This window comes from Cetorhinus maximus, chromosome 17, assembly GCF_964194155.1.
Source record: "Cetorhinus maximus chromosome 17, sCetMax3.hap1.1, whole genome shotgun sequence".
Taxonomy (NCBI): domain Eukaryota; kingdom Metazoa; phylum Chordata; class Chondrichthyes; order Lamniformes; family Cetorhinidae; genus Cetorhinus; species Cetorhinus maximus.
In genome coordinates this window covers 100,747,027-100,764,658 of record NC_135895.1, presented here as the reverse complement: position 1 = coordinate 100,764,658, position 17,632 = coordinate 100,747,027, and the positions used below count along the sequence as shown (strand labels likewise).

The 17,632-nt window shown below is 42.7% G+C and overlaps 1 protein-coding gene across 1 annotated transcript in view; it reads left to right on the top strand.

Moving 5' to 3' along the window:
- Positions 1–13,899: 13,899 nt before the first annotated feature.
- The window catches only part of nek7 (NIMA-related kinase 7), a 188,469-nt gene continuing 184,736 nt past the window's right edge, over positions 13,900–17,632 (top strand). Inside the window, exon 1 of the mRNA XM_078561716.1 lies at positions 13,900–14,079. The gene's annotated coding sequence lies outside the window, so the exon portion shown is untranslated. The remainder of the gene's footprint in view (positions 14,080–17,632) is intronic.

Sequence of the window (17,632 nt, the reverse complement as noted above, 5' to 3'; positions counted from 1 at the left end):
CTGGGGGTGGGGGCAGTGAGAAAGCTTGTGTATGTGTGTGTGGGGCAATGGTGGAATTGAGAGCGCGTGTGTGTATGTGTGTGTGGGGTGGGGTGGGTGGGTGGGGGGGGGGGGTGGTGGGGATGAGACAGTGAGTGTTTGTGGCGGAAGGGAGGCAGTGAGTGTTTGGAGTGGAGGTGAGGCAGTGAGTGTGCGTGTGGGAGGAGTGAGGCAGTGAGTGTGCTTGTGGGGGGAGTGAGGCAGTGAGTGTACGTGTGAGGGGGGATTGACGCACTGAATGTCCATGTGGGGAGGAGTGAGGCGCTGGGTGTGCGTGTGGGAGGAGTGAGGCAGTGAGTGTGCTTGTGGGAGGAGTGAGGCAGTGAGTGTGTGTGTGGGAGGAGTGAGGCAGTGAGTGTGCGTGTGGGAGGAGTGAGGCAGTGAGTGTGCGTGTGGGAGGAGTGAGGCAGTGAGTGTGCGTGTGGGAGGAGTGAGGCAGTGAGTGTGCTTGTGGGAGGAGTGAGGCCATGAGTGTGCTTGTGGGAGGAGTGAGGCAGTGAGTGTGCGTGTGGGAGGAGTGAGGCAGTGAGTGTGCGTGTGGGAGGAGTGAGGCAGTGAGTGTGCGTGTGGGAGGAGTGAGGCAGTGAGTGTGCGTGTGGGAGGAGTGAGGCAGTGAGTGTGCGAGGGGGAGGAGTGAGGCAGTGAGTGTGCGTGTGGGAGGAGTGAGGCAGTGAGTGTGCGTGTGGAAGGAGTGAGGCAGTGAGTGTGCGTGTGGGAGGAGTGAGGCAGTGAGTGTGCGAGGGGGAGGAGTGAGGCAGTGAGTGTGCGTGTGGGAGGAGTGAGGCAGTGAGTGTGCGTGTGGGAGGAGTGAGTGTGCATGTGGGAGGAGTGAGGCAGTGAGTGTGCGTGTGGGAGGAGTGAGGCAGTGAGTGTGCGTGTGGGAGGAGTGAGGCAGTGAGTGTGCGTGTGGGAGGAGTGAGGCAGTGAGTGTGCGTGTGGGAGGAGTGAGGCAGTGAGTGTGCGTGTGGGAGGAGTGAGGCAGTGAGTGTGCATGTGGGAGGAGTGAGGCAGTGAGTGTGCGTGTGGGAGGAGTGAGGCAGTGAGTGTGCGTGTGGGAGGAGTGAGGCAGTGTGTGTGCGTGTGGGAGGAGTGAGGCAGTGAGTGTGCATGTGGGAGGAGTGAGGCAGTGAGTGTGCGTGTGGGAGGAGTGAGGCAGTGAGTGTGCGTGTGGGAGGAGTGAGGCAGTGAGTGTGTGTGTGGGAAATGCATCAAGGGGTAAGCGGTGTGCACGGGAGCATGGCATTGAGATAGAGGATCAGCCATGATCATATTGAATGGCAGAGCGGGCTCCAATGACCTACTCCTGCTCCGATTTTCAATGTATCTATGAGTGTGCATGTGGAGTGAGGTAGTGAGTGTGCACGGGTGGCGGGGAGGGTGGAGGGAGTGCAAGGGATTGAACGTGTCAGGGGGTGGGTGACAGTGTGTGAGACCGAGCGCTCGGGAGGGGGGGTGTGCGAGAGACCGAGCGCTCGGGAGCGGGGGGTGTGCGAGAGACCGAGAGCTCGGGAGGGGGGGTGTGCGAGAGACCGAGCGCTCGGGAGGGGGGGGTGTGCGAGAGACCGAGCGCTCGGGAGGGGGGGTGTGCGAGAGACCGAGCGCTCGAAAGGGGGGGGTGTGCGAGAGACCGAGAGCTCGGGAGGGGGGGTGTGCGAGAGACCGAGCGCTCGGGAGGGGGGGGTGTGCGAGAGACCGAGCGCTCGGGAGGGGGGGTGTGCGAGAGACCGAGCGCTCGGGAGGGGGGGGTGTGCGAGAGACCGAGCGCTCGGGAGGGGGGGGTGTGCGAGAGACCGAGCGCTCGGGAGGGGGGGTGTGTGAGAGACCAAGCGGCAGCGAGTGGTGAGGGTGTGCAGTATTGCAAGTCTGCCTTATGCCCAGTTTCAGGTTTCTCACTCACTCTCACCAACACATAAACATGCAGCCTCTCACAGTGGGTGAGGGTGAGTGTGAGCACACTGAAACTGGCGGTGAGCCGGACACATACGTTCTGGCTCTCTCACTCTCTGGTAATTTTTATTAATTATTCTTTTTTAAATTAAAAATGTATTGCTATGCCCAGACAGTCCAGCTGAAGTCAAGAATCTCCCATCTGGAAAACTGTAAGCAAAACCAGACCAGGACCCCATGTTGCTACAATGTACCATTGGGCCAACCCAAGTTCTACCTTTGTGAAACTAGGACGGTGTAATCATTGGGACATTAGGGATAATAAATTAGTTATGCTAATTGCAGTTCATTTGCATGGAAAATTAGGACAATTAATTAAAAAAGCATAGACTATAATTCAAAGCACTGAGCGACAGCAAAGTATTATTATATCAGTGAGCACACAGAATGCTCATAGGAGTGAATTGCAAATGCATTATCCAATTGGCTGTCCAGTGACATCAAAAAATATTATGGTGACTCTCAGTTGCTCTTTGAATGTTAATAGCACCCCTTGACTAAATCAAATTGTGCAACTTATACATGCAATTTGTTAAAGGCATGATGTGTTTGACATATTTAATAAGAGGGTTTCTTTTTGAATAAGTGACTGGTCGTATAAAGAGAAAGCAGTTAATGTAGTTTAGATGATTTTCAGGAAGTGTTCACTAAGATCTCTCTAAGGAGGCTTGTTACAGAAATTTAAGGACACTGTGCAAGAACAAAAGTGGCAGCGTGGATTTGGGTTAATGGATGTTACAGTAGGGTCAGTCCTGAGGGGTCCACATTTGTCCTTGACGTACAGAAATGAGTTGGACTTGGGAGGGAGCACAAAATCAATGACTTAGAGAGTTTGTCAACAGTGAGGACAACTGCAAAAGACATCAAAAAGCATAGACATGTGGCAGATGCAATATAATCAGTCTTAGAAAGAGGGAGGTAAAGGAAGACATATGTCCCAAAGAGAACAACAGGTTCACAAAATTATTTGCAGCTTGAATGACAAAATTCTATTTAAAAAATTGCAGCTGCAATACAATGCAAAGGATTGTCACATTCCTGAAACACTTGGCTGACTGAACATTCAAAGTTACATATGATTTTACATCGCAGAAACAGACCATTTGGCCCAGCTGATCTATGTCAGTGTTTATGATGCACATGATCCTCCTCCCCACCTTACTTGATGTCACTCTATCAACGTATCCTTCTTTCTTATCTCTCATGCTTTATTTAGCTTCCCTTTAAATACATCCATACTATTTTCTTCAACTACCTTCTATGGTAATGAGTTCCACATGCTCACTACTATCTAAGTATAGAAATTTCTCATGAATTTCTTATTCATTGTATTAACGGCTTTTATATTTAGGGCCCCTAGTTTGGACTCCCCCATATCTTCTCCACGTCTACCCTATTATTGAACCCCTTCATAATTTTAATTTTAATTAAGATCAGAACTTTGCACAGAACACGAAGTGTGTTCCAATCAAAGTTCTGTTTTGAATTCTATTCCCTTTGAACTGAATCCCAAAATGTTTTGATTGCTTTGCTAATCTGCATTGCAACTTTTAATGATTATGAACCTCTAGCCTTAGATGCCTTTGCAGCTCCATCCCATTTAGGTTATTTTCCAAGAGGTAGCTGGCATCCTTATTTTTCTTACCAAAATGCACCACTTCGTAGTTATATGAGGAAACAAAGAATAGGAATAAACGGGTCTTTTTCCAAATGGCAGGCAGTGACTAGTGGGGTACTGCAGGGATCGGTGCTGGGACCCCAGCTATTCACAATATATATTAATGAGGGAACTAAATGTAATATCTCCAAATTTGCAGATTACACAAAGCTGGGTGGGAGGGTGAGCTGTGAGGAGGATGCAGAGATGCTTCAATGTGATTTGGACAAGCTGAGTGAGTGAGCAAATGCATGGCAGATACAGTATAATGTGGATAAATGTGAGGTTATCCACTTTGGTAGCAAAAACAGGAAGGCAGATTATTATCTGAATGGTTATAAATTGAGAGAAAGGAATGTGCAATGAGACCTGGGTGTCCTCGTACCCCAGTCGCTGAAGGTAAGCATGCAGGTGCAGCAGGCAGTAAAGAAGGCAAATGGTATGTTGGCCTTCATAGCGAGAGGATTCGAGTACAGGAGCAGGGATGTCTTGCTGCAATTATACAGGGCCTTGGTGAGACTACACCTGGAATATTGTGTGCTGTTTTGGTCTCCTTATCTGAGGAAGGATATTCTTGCTATAGAGGGAGTGCAGCGAAGGTTTATCAGACTGATTCTTGGGATGGCGCGACTGACATATGAGGAGAGATTGAGTTGGTTAGGATTATATTCGCTGGAGTTCAGAAGAATGAGGGGGGATCTCATAGAAACCTATAAAATTCTAACAGGACTAGACAGGGTGGATGCAGGATGTTCCTGATGGTGGGGGAGTCCAGAACCAGGGGTCACAGTCTGAGGATATGGCTTGGACCATTTAGGACTGAGATGAGAAGACATTTTTTCACCCAGAGAGTGGTGAGCCTGTGGAATTCGCTACCACAGAAAGTAGTTGAGGCCAAGACATTGTATGTTTTCAAGAAGGAGTTAGATATAGCTCTTGGGGCGAAAGGGATCAAAGGACATGAGGAGAAAGCGGGAGCAGGCTATTGAGTTGAAAGCCATGATCATGATGAATGGCGGAGCAGGCTTGAAGGGCTGAATGGCCTACTCCTGCTCCTATTTTCTATGTTTCTATATGTATTAAAATTAATTTGCCAATTACTCATCGATTTGTTAAAATCTTCTTGCATTTTGTTGTAGTCTTCCTCAGTATTAATTATACCCACCCCCCCCACTCCACATTTGGGATTGTTGGCAAATTTTGATATTCTACTTTTGATTTCTAAATCTAAATTTATATAAATAGTGAACAACAGTGGTCTCGGTGCTGAACCCTGTGGAACACCACTTCCCACCTTTAGCCAGGCTGAGTAACTACTTTTAACCCCCAATCTCTGTTTTCTGTAGTCAGTTTGCTATCCATTCTGCTACTTGTCTCTTGACTCCAGTCTAACTTTAGTCATGAGTTTACTATACAGTGCCATATTGAAGACTTTTTGAAAGCCCATAAGACTCTTAAAATTAAAATATCGTTGCTTTTCATGTGAAATTTGAAGAGAGTAGTTGCTAAACCATTGGGGATATATAGGGTAATAAGTGCATTTAGGATAATACCAACAGTGAAGTACCACATCAGGATATAACACCAATGATTATTTCTGGTTTACCTTGTGGTCTTCAGTAAAACACTCCACAGCTTTGTCAACCTGAAGTCAGGCTTTATTTTTAAACATAATTCCACCTATACTAAATTAGTACACACTATTCATTACATAAGAAATTCCATAAAGTAATAGGTATCATAATAATTATACAATGTTACGATAATATAATAAAAGCCATCACCTAACAGGCTTTGCCTTCAAACTGAACAAATTGATAGTTACCAAATCGGGGAAGCACCAAGATGGAAGCATGTTCCACCTTGATTGTAGTTTTCTTCGTCCAGGGATTAGGACTTTCAATTTAACTGCCAACTGCATCTCTACTTAAGGTCAAAAAAGACAGTCTAAGTTATTCTTTTTATGTCTGTAAATCAAATAATTATAATGAAGTAAAGTCACAGAGCAAGTAACCTCAAAAGGTAAAATTATTGGACAAAGGCTCTTTATCCTAACTACAACTACCCCTTCTCACCTTAATACATTATATCTACAGAAGTGACTTTGCAGGATTGTTTTTGTAACTAATCATTCCTTAGAGTACTTGCATCCCATGATTAGGTGTTATGCTTTAGGAGTTAACAGGAACTATAAACTTCTTACATTAATAGTTAAGGCATATGGCTTTGCCCATTAAGTCGACAAACTTCTTAAATTAACAGTTAAGACATATGGCTTTTCCCATTAACTAGACAGCATAATGATGTTTATGTACGTCCACAACATTTCTTCCTGTGCAATGAGTATCAGCTTGTAGTTTCATCAACCTGTGATGACACCTAGCCATCATCAAGATGTCACACCTCTCCTGATTCTATGTGAAGCTGGAAAGAAATGTAGGATGGGACCAGCCATGCTGTCTCACAAACTCTGGATGATCTTAAGGCCTTTATATGTTTGTTTATATCAAAAGAGTAATTTAATGGTCAGTGTTACACTGTCAGGCAAAATTAAAGAGTTTCTGTTCAGCTTAGAATTTTAATTCAGAATCTAACACCACCACCTTAAAACATTTTTATATAAAATAAGGCAAATATATCTTGTAATTGCACTGTCATTCTTAATCTAATTTACCCTTATGCTTACATTTTCATTTTAAGTATGATCTTCTAGCAAAAGGCTGAAAATAGTCTTTAGATAAATATTGGAAAAGCAACGTTTTTCTATGAGTATTGACCTGCTCTTTAAAAAAATGCAAGGTCATGTGACATTGGAATGTCTAGATTTTGAGAAAGGAATTAGCCAGTTATTAATAATGTACAAAATGAAAACCCTGTTGTTTTTAGTTGAAGGAGTTACTTTGGGCGTCTGAAGTGTTGAGAATAAACTACAAGCAGTTGACAAGTCATCTGAATTCTGAATTTGTGTCCTTGAAACACACTTCAGTCTGTCTTATCCTGTGTCATCAAAACAATGGCTGGGAGGTACCAATTATTCATAGTGGCAATGGTTGCTTTAGGTGTATGAAATGGATTCCATGCCACCATGAATCACAGCAGTCTCCCAAACATTCTTCTGAGGCCACTTGCCAAAAGCAAAGGTTTATGCTGCATGGGATACATGGCTCCAGTATTTACTGGGATGGGCTTTGTCAGGTTGTGGAAGGGATTTGGTGGGTAAAAACTCAAAGTCCAGGTTTCCCCTCATACTTTTCAGTTCTTACATTACAGCGCCTGTCTTTTTTTTGCAGCAGGTCCCCCATCCAGAAGCTAGCAAGATTGACAGGATTGAGTGCCTATTGGGTGGGGAATGCTCTGAGGAAGCTGTAGCCCAGAGCTGGTAGGGAGCCTGTAGCTGTTGTGGTGGTCATGTGATTGGGCAGGAGTTTGGGTTTGAAGAAATAGTGGTCACTGAGCCTGGGGGTGGGTCTAATCTGCAATCCTGGGGAGGCGGGGTGCAGAAGTGGTGGACAGGGAAGCAGGTAAGCTTGGTGGGTTGGGAGGAAGCATTCTTACTTCTTTTGGCTCACAAGCAGTAATATAAATGCACTCACTTCTTTCATAAAACATGCATTCCTCACTTCCCCTTAGCTACCAGGTTTCTTGAGGCCCAGGAGAACTGGCCAGCTTGGGTTAAACCGAGATGATTGTTTAAATCTAAAGCAGGAGCCTAATTATAATATTTAAATGACCAACCAGTTTCCTGGGAGCAGGTTGGTTGTCTGCACTCCCATATCCAATGGGTCTGTCCGTAATTAGCCACAGTCTGTTAGAGACCACAGGCATCTCCCTCTGTTAGATAGAGGCAAGTGGTTATAGTTTGAAGGGCACCACTTTGCATCAAAAGTGGTTGACCAGGAATCTCTGCCACTCTTACTCCCTGCCACAGGTGTGTTGAAAGCATTAGCCAGTTTATTATCAACTTGTTTGTCTACATCGTGAACACTCTGTCACCAAGAATTCCTGGAGTAGGACTTGAACCTAGAGCTTCTGGATCAGAGGCAGGGGTGCTACCTACTGAGCCACAATGTCTGGCATCCATTAAACCACAAATTTAGCGGCTTGTGGTTGGGTTTGAGGTTTTGTTTAATTTTCATATCTCACCTGAATAAATCTACCCTTGTCTGGGGGGTAAAATTCCTCTAATGATCTTTCTGATTCAAACATTGAAAAATTGTATGACAAATCAGAAAAATCTAAATATTTGTAAAATAAAATCTATATTTGGCACATATATAAGAACATATTAAATAGGAGCAGGAGTCGGCCATTCGGCCCCTTAAGCCTGCCTCACCATTCAATAACATCATGGCTGATCTGCCCCAGGCCTCAACTCCTCTTCCGTGCCAGCTCCTCATAGCCCTCAACTCCCCGATATTTCAAAAATCTATCTACCTCCTCTTTAAATACTTTCAGTGATCTAGCCTCCACAACTCTCTGGGGTAGAGAATTCCAGACATTCACTACCCTCTGAGAGACGAAATTCTTTTGCATCTCAGTTTTAAATGACTGTCTTCTTATTATGTAACTATGTCCCCTAGTTCAAGATGCCCCCACTAGCGGAAAGATCTTCTCAACATCTACCCTGTGAAGCCCAATGAGAATCTTGTATGTTTCAATAAGATTACTCCTCATTGTTCTCAACTCTAATGAATAAAGGCCTAACCTGTTTAGCTGTTTTTGATAAGTCAACCCTTTTGACCCAGGAATCAACCTAAGTGATCACTTTTGAGATTCCATCCACAATTACTCCTTCCTATGCTATATCAACATTTATAATGGAAGCTTCCTATGTAAACATTGGGAATGGAATTCTGCATAGAAACATTATAAAGGGAAAATATATGCAAACATTTTGCTGTGAGAATGAAGAAATATAATCACTCAAAATACTTTATGAAAAAGATTGTCATATTTTCTTAGTAATTGAACCTTACAATGTCCAAATAAGGTACTGGACCAAATGGTTACAAAAAATAAATAAAACTTATTTTACAACAGCATGTCATGCAACATTAAAATTACGTGTCAACCTGTAACTCTACATAGGAAACAGCAGTGATACTTATCACAACATAACACCTCTTTGTGAGATTCTCTTTTCAGTCTGTAGGATTACCTGGAGTACTTAAATCTTTTATCCAAATACAGATGTTTGAACATTTGCTGAACCTGGGTTCCTAGAATAAGCACCAGGCTAAGGTAATTTGCACTTTCCCTTTCAAGTACTCAAATGCGCTTTTTCCAAGTCTTTTGAGATTCAAGTAATTGTTCGAGCAAATTTCTGATGCATCTGTCCTGGTTATAGTTGCTGCATTGCCAGCTCTTTAATGACCATCATTTATATAGTGCCTTGTGTCATGATGATGTGACTTGTGCATGAGTGCTATTAATCTTTAATTTGATCCCCTGATCAAACAGAACGTCCGAAATTTGAATCCACAGATAAGAGTAATTGGAAGTGGGAACTGCATTAATCCCTTGACACAAATTTAGAAAGTCCAGTCCAGGCTTTCTTGTATGCAGTGCTACAGTACTAACAAAAATGTCTACATTTGAAGCCAGTGCCTTTCTACAACAGATGGAAAATACTTTTGAGGATTTAAAGGTTCTATCCATTGAGGAATTTAAAAAGTGTAGCTAAGGGGTTGGAGTTAGAATTTTGCCCAAAAGCCAGGAAATTTGCAAATTTAAAATTGGTGGCCAAGGAATTGGATTGCAAACCTGAGAAAAGTGAAAAAGAAAAAAAAAAATAGCTTCAGCGGAAGTACAGCTAGAACAGAGCTAGAACTCCAAGCATTGGAAAGGGTGAGAAAAGAAAGAGAAAGGGAGAGAGAGGAGGCTTTCCAAAGAAGACAGCAAGAAAAGGAGATAAGTGCATGTGAACAGATTCAGGAGATAGAGGCATCCAAGGCCGGCTGGAGAATAATACTTCCAAAAAATCAGGGGCAGTCCAGAAAGGCTGAAAAGGCTGGAGAAAGCCAGCAGGAAGGTCCAGGAAATCGAGGGATGTTTGGAAGCTCTACATGGGTCCACAGAACCCATTAGGGATGGAGTGGCTAGGGAAGAGCCACTTGAATGTAACAAGGCCGAAGCTAGACCAGTAGAAATAAAATGGGTCAGGATAGAATCCGTGAGAGTTGCAGTAGCTAAGGAACAGCTATTTGAAGTTAAAAGGGCTGAAGCCATACCAGCAGAAGGAAAAGAGGTCCATGAAGGCCTGTAAAGGTTAAAAAGAATGAAGGAAGAGAGTCATTGATCTGTTTAGCAGACACCTTCATGGCAGATTTAAAGGGGATAGGGAAGTTACCAAATAGACCAAGAAAGAGTGACAGGAGCTGAAAATCCACTTGGGGGGAAATAGTGTTCCGGGGGCATGGGACAGGTTAGGGGAATGCCCATTCCCAAAACAAAAGAGGAAGAGTAGGGAACCCACCAAAAAGCAGCCAACACTCTGGAGACCAGAAGGGGAATATCAGTGAAGCTCATGCAGGGTTAAACACTGGTAAGCAACATGAAACAGTCCAAGTTTTAAACCTCAAACAGTACTGTGTTGGTGAAAAATTCACTAAAAGTGAAGTGCTGCATGCTAGTCCAGAATTCCTACAAGAAGCAAAATTCAAATTACAGCCCACTAACCTGCTAGAAATCAAATTTGCAAAAGTGCCTAGGTTTGAACTATTAAATTCACAGGTTATAGAGATGGACAGCAAGGGGTTAAAAACAATCAGCACAGAGCAGGCTAGCAATCAGGAAAATTTGCATATCAAGAGCCTCTGTGCTAAGCAGCATGAAGGCAAAGCCAAGGGGAGGTGCAGCCATGTAAAGGTACTAAACCCTTTAGATGATACTTAATCTGGGATTACAGCAGGGAAAAGGAACAAGCTTTCTGACAAAATTATCTGTCATACCAAAAGAATAAAGCAAATTCATAACCCTGACACAAGCCTAGTCATTTCAAATGAAGACAGGCTATGTTTGTGACCACTACCTGAAAGGGAAAAGCAATGTAAGAGTATGTTATCTAGTGTCTAATGCAGTTTAGAATCATCTGGGTATCAAAACCACGGTAGAGCAGAATGGATGCAATTAGATTAAAAGTGTGAATGAGTGTGCATGTGTTATTTTTAATTCTCTTAATATTTGGATGTCTGTAATGAAATGCTCATTGAAATTCACGTTTCATTCTTCCTGAGGTGGAGGTGTCACAATGATGTGACTTGTGCGTGAGTGATATTAATCTTTAATTTCATCCACTGATCAAACATATATTGAACTGTTTAAAAACGATTTTTTAAAAGCAAAAGACATTGACTTAAGATGGCTGCCACAAGTCACCTGACATTTGACAAAACCATTTCTAAAAAGTTCCAATGTGAATTACAATTCAGACATGCCATGACATCTTCATGGAATTTCACACCTGCTGATGTCAATAACTACTTCGAAAGGATTGACGGAAAATTACACTGGACCTCACATTTGCATTTCTATAAGGCTACCTCACAAGCGGTAACAGAAAGACTACTAGGAGAATAGCTACATAGAGAGGTGTTCTTCCTATCTCATCAAGATGAATAATAGAAATTCAAGAGTTAATGGCTGGAATATTACAGAATCTCATCACCTTGGCCATGAAACAAAAGCCACAGTCTGTCCAGACAAGCAAGCACCTTCTGAAATCATTATGGGGAGAGGCCATGTGACTGCAGTAACCATTTTTGAAATCTCTTAATACAGCACGCAAGCTGCTAAAACAGTACTCTGGAAAAGCTGCCAATGAAGCAGTAATGAGCTCACTTCTCTTCTCTCCCAAGACGCTATCTATATTCCAGTTTAAAATCCAGCACAGAGAGAATTTTTCATCAAAAGGAACCTCAGGTGCAAAACTCATCCACTCCCAGAAAAAAGGGATTACGTTTTAAAGAAGAAATTGTCTCCGCAATTGCAGTTTTACATTGGCTTCAACTCCTGGAATCTTAAGATCACCGTGGAGAAAAATCTGCCGCAGCCAAGGACTCAAATAGTGAACTCATTTTTTTTAACCTTTCAGCATTGAACTTTAATTTGGACTAAAAAAGTAACTACCTGCTGTATAGCTTATAATTCTGCATGCTTGTACGTGTGTGGGTTTGTTTCGAAGGTGGAGACGTGTGGGATTATCTTTTTAAATATCTTCTATATCTTTCTTGGGTGGGTTTATAACTCAATAAAAACTAACCCCTTTTTGTTTTAAACTCAATAAAATCTGCTAGACCGGTTTCTTTGCAATTAGCATGTAAATGCAGACAGTGAGCAAAAACCTTCATCCTTCTAAATTCACAAAGTAACCCTGTTACAGTCAGACTTGGAGTGGTAGGAGAGGGGAGTCAATTTTTACCCCTCCTCACGTGGTCGTAACACTTGCATAATCTCAGGATATCCAAGAGCGCTTTCAAGTCTATGAAATGCTTTTGAAGTGCAGACATTGTTATAATGCAGGAAACATGGCAGCCATTTTAGACACAGTAGAAGTGCCATAAACAAGAATGTGATAATGACAAGAAAATTTGTTTGCTTTTTGTGTTAAGGGATAAATATTAGCTAAGGCATAGCTAACTCCCCTGGTTCTCATTGAAATAGTGCCATGGGATCTTCTATGTTCATCTGAGAGGAAACTTGGTTTATTTTTGCATCTGAAGTTCAGCACTCCCTCAGTACTGCAGTGAAACTTTTGCGCTCAAATCTCTGGAGTAGGACTTGGACCCATGACCTTTTAGTTCAGAGTGCCACCCGATGAGCCCTGGCTGGCATGATGATATAACCTTACAAGGTGCACATAATTAAGTTTATCCTTGCCCAAGATCACCTTTCTAAAATACATTCTTGCTGCAATGTGCAATCTTAATTTAGGTTTGCTTTAAAAGATTTGCTGATTCACTGCCACATTAGGCAGCACAGCAAGTGTATATATGGTCATGTGCAATATTAAAAACTTGAGGAAATAATTTAATAGATGTGATACATGACAGCTGTAATATTAATAAAAGCTAAACAAATAATTGTTGCAATAAATTAGCTAACTACATCCCCAATTTTAATCACTCCACTTTAATGGCCGTGCTTTAGTTATCTAGGTCCTAAACTCTGGAATTCACCTCCCTACATCTCTCGGCCTCTCTACCTCGCTTTCCCCCTTTAAGACACTCTTAAAACCTTGGCCTCTTTGACAAAGACTTTGGCCACCTGACCCAATATCTCCATATGAAGAAGAGTCACGCAGACTCAAAAGTGAACTCTTTTTCTCTTGCCACAAATGCCGTCAGACCTGCTGAGTTTTTCCAGCATTTTCTGTTTTTATCTCTGTATATGGCTGAGTGTAATTTTTTATTTTACACTGCTCCCCTGAAGTGCCCTGGAAGGTTCATTGCCTTCCAGGTACTATATATATAATATATATGTGATATATATATATATGTGATATGTATATTATGGTATATATATATGTATATATGGTACCTGGTGTGTGTATATATATATAAATAAAAGTTTTTTTTACATACAATATGTCCTATTTTATTCATAGCTTTTTTGAATGAACCAGGTTCAAGTGTTTTATTGCAGTCTTGGCTGTTTTTACTTTGATAGTTGCTCTCCACAGAATGACTCCGAAGTGCCAAGCCTCCCTGGTGTGCTCTGTAATCGCTTAGTTTGTTGCCACAAAGGATCAAATATTCTTCCAAGAACAAATATTCTGTCCGGGTGGTGGTACGTTCCGTATGGGATGTGAGGTGTAGGGATTTTGAACCAGGGCTGGCAAGGTGAGCTAGGCTGGATGTAGGATTGAGAACATCGGCAGTCGAGAGAGCGGGTTTACGGCAAGTAACCGACAGCAGGTAGTGTAATGGGTTTGTTTAACCAGTACCTCCACGGGTTCAGCTCAGTGTTCGGGTTCGAGCTCAGGCAGCAGATACATTGACACACGGATTAAAGCAACATCTGGGAGGACGAGGACGAACACGTTCTGCCGCCGCGGCCACGCCCCCTCCCCCAGGACGACCACGCCTCTTCTCCCGGGCTGCCGCCGCGGCCACGCCCCCTCCCACCCCCCCGCGCGCTGCGGCCACGCCCCCTCCCACCCCCCGCGCGCTGCGGCCACGCCCCCTCCCAGCCCCCTCGCGCTGCAGCCACACCCCCATTCCAACCCCCCTCCCCCCGCCGCCTCTGTCTGTGTGTGTGTGTTCTGGGGAATGCTGGGAGATTCCAGCCAATGGCGGCGCGGTCCCTGCATTGACATCAGCGCGCGAGCCCGAGCTCGAGGACACAGTAGCCCACACGCACTTTACAGGCCGCAGGCAGAAGAAAACCAACAGCGGCGCCATCAGCACCATCCGCACAGCGACGGCTGCAAGTTCCTGGTAAGGACATGGATCAATGTGGGTATCCGGGAGGAAAGGAAGGGAGACTAGGGCGGGTAACTGACATCGTCTCCTGATCGCGGAGCTTCCCCCCCCCCCCCCCCACGCCGCCGACCATGTTCCTCCGGCCTAAGTTTTCACTGACCCGCTTTGCCTCGTCTCCTCCAAACCCCCCAGAGGAAAACTTTCTTTTCCTTCGGATTCAGGGCTGAAAGCGGCCGAGCTGGTTCCGAGCCACAAGTATTGAGCTCACTCTTGGCTCCAACTCCAGCCTGTGCAGTCGCGGTCTCCCCCTCAGTGTCCGCACGGTAACCAAGGCGCAAACCTGAAGAGACAAGCGCCAGCCCGAGGAGCAACCAAACCCGCTGGTAGCGCTGCTCCCGCCCCTCTCCCCCTCCTATTGGCTGCCTGCCAGCTCGTCCAGATAAAGCCGTCTTTGCGATTGGCCCGTTGACGCGTCAGTTGTTGGACAGGCCGTTGCCTTCCAGCAGCAAGTTGCTCTGATTCAAAGAACAAAGTTGTCAGTGGGACTGTTTGGAGCTGTGGAATGAGCAGGTTCTCAGATGGTGAATTTCTTTTGATTTCTCAAGTATTTGTTTTATTTTGTCGTTCGTAGCTACTTTAAACTGCAAGGTTGTATTTTTTTTTTGTTTTCAGTCGATTAACTTTAGCCTTCATGGCGAGTAAGCTTTTCATATTTGTGGAAATATAACTTTTAAATACTACAGGAAAGGTGCTTTACAGTGACGTTTCAATCCTGTGGAAAAATGCCTGAGACTTAAGGGATGGGGAACGTTTTGGATTATTTGCCCATTGACGCTAGATCAGTGGTTAATTGTAAAACTGGGATTGATACTGGGATTAAAGGAATTCGTCTTGTGCATGGAGTTAGGTCACAGATCAGTCTTGATCTGATTGAATGGCGCAACAAGCTCTCGGGGCTAAATGACCTACCAGTGTTGATTTCTGCAAGTCTCTTGATTTTAAATGCGCATTCATCTACCACAGTCACATTCTGAGCACATTACTGCTCTGTTCAACTCGAAGACATGGCATGACGATTTAAAGAAAAGTATTGTCCTTTCTGTATACTGCTTTTGACAGAACATTTGAAAAGCCTTGAAATTAATTTCCAGTTTCAAGAAAAACGTTGTCAGCAACACTACATTATAATAGCTCTAGTGGAATATATGAGTTTAACATCTCCTGTTTATATGGTCGGTGGGGGGGGGGGGGGGGGGGGTCGGTGGAAGGTGGCAGCTGGTGTTCCTCAACTGGCTGAAAGGGCCAATAATTTGTCACTCTCTCATTATGTACAGTAGTGTCTTCCAGAATTTGATTTGACCATTTTGTTTTTAGGCTACCTCTTCAGATATTGTCAAACTATATTCTAATCTATTTTGGTTGTCTAATAAGTGATTTTTTAAAACTTGTCCTTGATCTTTAAGCATTGTTTGTGAAATCTATTGAATTTTTAACTGTATTCTTAAATGCCAAAATTGAACTACTTTGCTTTGTGACCCGTGGATCTTGATCCGCCTCTCAAAATTTGAACGATTTTCAAATATAAATGGTAGATTTTCCAGGTTGTACTTGGATGCCTTAATGGGCAATTTATAGATGTCACTAAAAATCAACTTTTTTGAATTGAGCCAGCCAGGCAATATGATATTTTCTTATTTCAGTTTATTACTCGCCCACCCATATATTTGGTGTGCCAGAAACCGGTTGATTGGTTTGCAATGTAAACTCATTCATTCAGTGACTCATTTGTTGACCTGTGTTAACTTGTAACATGAGTACTGTACATTGTCCTTTTAAAGATCATTCCAGGTATCAATCACTCTTTGCATGAAGAAATGCTTCGGAACAAGATTCTTTTACTGCTTTGTACCTGTTGTCTTGAAGTTATGTTTTAATTTGGAATAGAACTCAAGATAAATATTTCAGTTTGCTTTTGTATTTGATAAGCTTCTCCGTTATCCATGACCTGTTGAGTTTTTTCAGCATTTTGTTTTTATTTCAGATTTCCAGCATCACAGTGTTTTGCTTTTACCTTTGTTTTTGATCTATGTTTGAGTTGCCACACTTATGACACAGCAGTTGGTAAAGGCTGAGTTGTTTAAATTCCAGAGGGAAATTTGAACAACTGTCATAACCTATATTTTCAATTGGTATGTTTGAGATGCAGCTCTGAATTCAGGAATAAAACCACCAAGCCTCAAGAAGTTTTATATAAAACTAAATTAAACATTTATTAATTTAACAACAAGGTAAACACATGCACATGTCTACAAATTACTACCGTAATAGCTTTTAAACAAATCCCCAAATTAATCACTCCCAGGTAAATCTTTATCAAGGCAACAATAACCCATAGATTTTAAACAGACACCAGGCAAAGCACATTTGACCTTATGAATTCAAAATGAAGTTCCTTTCAGTTTGGTTTCTTTGCAGACACAGTTGTAGGCTTACAGGCTGGTTAGATCTTAAATGCCTCTGTCTAACACACACAAACTCCTTTCTGTTTATACTTAGCTTCCCCTTTGAATATAAATTTTCCATTGTATCCTAGGCTTTCAACATCACACCTCCTAACAATAACATTTTCATCCCACTTATACAGACACGTTGTTTGGTGTCTCCCAGCTAGGTGCAAGATTTCACCCATTCTTTTGAATGGTTTATTTAAAAATGCAAATTGCACTGTACCTTTTAACTTCCTCACGTTTATCTAATTAACATCTCAAAACTGCTATACATCAAAGCACCCAGACTAGCTGGCTTTAATCCAATTAAGACAACACATAGACACAGACCCCCCATGACAATTCCAATTTAAAAATAATTTCCAATAACGTTATAGACATTAATTTCTCTTCATGACAACCCTACAGCTTCATAAAGGCTTCAGACCTGTGTGCTCCTGATTTATCAACAAGACTCTATTCTAATACGAAGGCAAAATATTGCAGATGTTGGAAATTTGGAGTACAAACAGAAAATGCTGGAAATACTCAGTAGATAAGGCAGTGACTGTGGAGAGACAAACAGTTGGCAGCCTGATTTTGCTGTGATAATAATAGCGAAGCTGTCAGTATTTGCCATCATTCCAACAGTGAAATGCTAGCAGTTTTGGGACTGAGAGTAACTATAACACTGCTCCAGAGGGTTTGCTCTTGAACTCTGACATTAACATTAAAAGGAAAAAGATGGGAGTGATAGCGAGTTTTCTCGCCACTGCATGTTAGGGGTGATGTTTCCAGGCGGAAAGCGTTTCCTCTCCGTATGTGAATTTTTAAAAGGGGCACTGTTACTGGAGGGATGACTTCAACTGTCAAAATGGCTATGGGAACGATTCTGAATATTTATGACTGTTTAAATGTTATATATATTTTTTTTTACATAATTAACGTATAATTTATCTGACTTTTAAAAGTATTTTGTTCAAATTTATGTGACTTTTAACATGATTCTATGCACATTTATAGAAGTTCTGTTTGCAAGCATATGAAATATGTTGCAACAACTTTGTTTTGACTGATTCTGT